This window comes from Rhea americana, unplaced genomic scaffold (assembly GCF_003343005.1).
Source record: "Rhea americana isolate MKP2758 unplaced genomic scaffold, rheAme1 scaffold_600, whole genome shotgun sequence".
NCBI lineage: Eukaryota > Metazoa > Chordata > Aves > Rheiformes > Rheidae > Rhea > Rhea americana.
In genome coordinates this window covers 51,921-55,856 of record NW_028186758.1, presented here as the reverse complement: position 1 = coordinate 55,856, position 3,936 = coordinate 51,921, and the positions used below count along the sequence as shown (strand labels likewise).

General features: G+C 57.0%; 1 long non-coding RNA gene across 1 annotated transcript; it reads left to right on the top strand.

Annotated features, from left to right (window-relative positions):
* Positions 1-230, top strand: LOC146587249 (uncharacterized). Its single transcript, XR_014897713.1, has 2 exons — positions 1-60; positions 161-230. It is a non-coding gene; the product is annotated as an uncharacterized LOC146587249 (long non-coding RNA).
* The last annotated feature ends 3,706 nt before the right edge of the window (positions 231-3,936 follow it).

Here is a 3,936-nt window from a genome sequence, read left to right as displayed (position 1 = left end):
TCCTCCTGGCGCTGCTCGGCGGCGTCCTGCTGCTCGCCGCCCGCCGCCGCCGCTCCTACGGTACGCCCGGACGCCTGGGCCCGCCGCGCTGCGAGTGGGAGGGGGACAAGCTCTCGGGGACGGGGCCGCGTCACCAAGCGTCTCCCGTCTCGCTCGGCAGATTGAGCGTCGCCGGCGTTGCCGAGAACCTCCGGGACGGCCCCGTGCTGCTATTAAAGACGTCGCCGGCGGCTCCGTGTCCTCGTCTGTCTGTCCGGCGGGTGTGTGTGTGTGTGGGAGGGGGGGAGGATGCAAGCGGGCGGCTGCTGTCGATCCTCTGCTGTCTGGGACGAGGGCTGCCGGGCYGCTGCGGGAGGGGTTTGCACGGCAGCGGCGCACGAGCTCTTTGCACGAGGTGTTGCACGTGGCCCACAGAGGGTTTTGCACGAGGGCGGTGCGTGAGCTCTTGCACGGGGTGTTGCACAGAGCGATGCACGGGGTGTTGCAAAGGACATGCAGAGGGTTTGGCATGGGGCGTTGCACGAGCTTGTGCACGGGGCACCGCACAGAGCGATGCACGGGGCGTTGCATGGGGCAGGCACGGGGTGTTGCACTCGCACGTACAGGACGTTGCCCAGGGCGTTGCCCAGGGCATTGCACACGGGTTGCACAGGGAGCAACGTGGGGCACGGACAAAACGTTGCCGAGGGCTTTGCACGTGGGGTTGCACGCACGAGGTGTTGCATGGGGTGTTGCACAGGGCATTGCACAGAGGGTTGCACACACAGTGTGTTGTACTGGCACAAAACAGGACGTTGCAAAGGGTATTGCCCAGGGCATTGTGCACAGGGTTGCACGCACAGGGTATTGCACACGGGGTTGCACAGGGAGCAACACCAGGCACGGACAGGACACTGCCCAGGGCATTGCACACAGGGTTGCATGCACAGGGTGTTGCGTGGGGCATTGCCCAGGGCATTGCACGTGGGGTTGCATGCAAGGGGTGTTGCATGGGGCATTGCCCAGGGCATTGCACACAGGGTTGCACGCACTGGGTGTTGCACGGGGCATTGCACACAGGGTTGCACGCACAGGGTGTTGCACAGGTGACCACCCTCGGGAATGCAATGGGGACATCATGGGCATTGGGCCAAGATCCTGCCCCACAGCAACTGGATCTACCAGATGCAAGTGGCCCTGATGGTCACTGCCAAGGCTGAGGACACCTACACGTGCTTGGTGAGGGATGGGGTGGCCGGTGACGCGGTGGCACAGGGATATGGCGGCGATCGCATGCTCTCCCGAGTGTCCGCCTTTCCTCTGTCAGGTCTTGGTGGTGGTCCTGGATCCAGACATGGCCCTGGTGCTGGTCTCAGTGTTGCTCCTGCTCCCGGTCCTGGTCTCAGTCCTGGTCCTGATCTCAATCCTGGTACTTGGTCCTGGTCCTGATCCCTGACCATGTCTTGGTCGTGGTCCTGGTCTCAGTCTCGATTCTGATCTTGGCCCTCATCCTGGTTCTGGTCCTGGCCTCAGTCTTGGTCCTTAATATAATTGTAGTCCTAGTCCTAGTCCTGATCCTGGTTCTGATCTCAATCTTGATCCTGGTGCTGGTCCTGGTTACACACTTGGTGCTGCTAGTCCTGCCCCAGTCTCAGGCTTGATCCTGATCCTGAAGCCTGTCTTGGTTCTGGTCCTGATCCAGGTCCTCATTCTGGTGCTAGTCTCAGACCCAGTCTACATCCTGGTTCCAGGTCTCAATTTTGGTTCTGCTCCTGGTCTTGATCCTAGGCCTGGGCTTAGTCTCGATCCTTTTCTGGTCTCGAGCCTAGTTATGGTTCTGATTCAGGTCCTGGTTCCAGACCTAGTCTCGATCCTGATTCTGGTCCTGGTCTTGATCCTGGTACTTGTCCTGACCTTGATTCTAAGCCTGGGGTTAGTCTCAATGATTTTCTGGTCTAAATCCTAGCTATGGTCCTGATCCGGGTCCTGGTCTCAGACCTATTCTCAATCCTGCTTCTGGTCCTGGTCTTGATCCTAGTGTCAGACCCGGTCTTGATCCTTTTCTGGTCTCAGTCCTGGTTTGGGTTATGATTCGGGTCCTGGTCCCACTCCTGGTCCTGATCCTGGTCCTGACCTTGATCCTGGTCCTGGTCTTGATCCTGGTCCCAGTCTCAATCCTGGTTCTGGTCCTGGTCTTGATCCTAGCGCCAGACCCGGTCTTGATCATTTTCTGGTCTCAGTCCTGGTCCTGGTCCAGATCTTGATCCTGGTTCTGGTCCTGGTCCTGGTTTGATCCTGGTCCTGGTCCTGGTCCTGATCTTGATCCTGGTGGAGGTTCTGGTCCTGACCCGGGTCCTGATCTTGATCCTGGTCCTGGTCCAGGTCTTGATCCTGATCCTGGACCCAGTCTTGACCCTGATCCTGGTCCAGGTCTTGACCCTGGTCCCGGTCTCAATCCTAGTTCTGGTCCTGGTTTGATCCTAGTGCCTAGTGCCAGACCCGGTCTTGATCTTTTTCTAGTCTCAGACTTGGTTCTGGTCCTGATTCAGGTCCTGGTCCTGATCCTGGATCCAGTTTTGATCTTGATCCTGGTCCTGGACACAGTTTTGACCCTGCTCCTGGTCACAGTCCTGGTTTGATCCTGTTCCTGGTCCTGATCTTGATCCTGGTCCTGATCCAGGTCTTGGTCTTGATTCTGGTCCTGGCTCTGGTTCCGGTCTTGATCCTGGTCCTGATCTTGATCCTGATCCTGATCCTGGCCCTGGTCCTGGTCTCAATCCTGGTTCTGGTCCTGGTCTTGATCCTAGTGCCAGACCCGGTCTTGATCCTTTTCTGGTCTCAATCTTGGTTCGGGTCCTGATCCAGATCCTGGTCCCGGTCCTGGTCTTGATCCTGATCCTGGACCCAGCATTGATCTTGCTCCTGATCTTGATCCTGGTTCTGGTCCAGGTCTTGATCCTGATCCTAGTCTTGATCCTGATCCTGGTCTCGATCCTGGTCCCGGTCGCAATCCTAGTTCTTTTCTTGTTCTTGATCCTAGTGCCAGATCCAGTCTTGATCCTTTTCTGGTCTCAGTCCTGGTTCTGGTCCTGATTCGGGTCCTGGTCCTGGTCTTGATCCTGATCTTGGATCCAGTTTTGATCCTGATCCTGGTCCAGGTCTTGATCCTGGTTCTGGTCCTGGTCTTGATTCTGGTCCCAGTCTCAATCCTGATCCTGGTCCTGATCTTGATCCTGGTCCTGGCCCAGGTCTTAATCCTGGATCTGGTTCTGGTCCTGGTCCTGGTCTTGATCCTAGTGCCAGACTCAGTCTTGATCCTTTTCTGGTCTCAGTCCCGATTCTGGTCCTGATCTTGATCCTGGTCCTGGTCCAGGTCTTGACCCTGATCCTGGTCCAGGTCTTGATCCTGGTCCCGGTCTCAATCCTAGTTCTGGTCCTGGTTTGATCCTAGTGCCTAGTGCCAGACCTGGTCTTGATCCTTTTCTAGTCTCAGACTTGGTCCTGGTCCTGATCCTGGATCCAATTTTGATCTTGATCCTGGTCCTGGTCCAGGTCTTGATCCTGGTCCCGGTCTCAATCCTGGTTCAGGTCCTGGTCTTGATCCTAGTGCCAGATCCAGTCTTGATCCTATTCTGGTCTCAGTCTTGATTCTGGTCCTGATTCAGGTGCCGGTCCCGGTCTTGATCCTTGTCCTGGACCTGGTCTTGATCCTGGCACTGGTCCAGGTCTAGATCTTGTCCCGGGCTCAATCCTGGTTCTGGTCCTGGTCTTGATCCTAATGCCAGACCCGGTCTTGATCATTTTCTGGTCTCAGTCCTGGTTCAGGTCCTGATCTGGGTCCTGACCCGGGTCCTGGTCTAGGTCTTGATCCTGGTCCTGGACACAGTTTTGACCCTGCTCCTGGTCACAGTCCTGGTTTGATCCTGTTCCTGGTCCTGATCTTGATCCTGGTCCTGA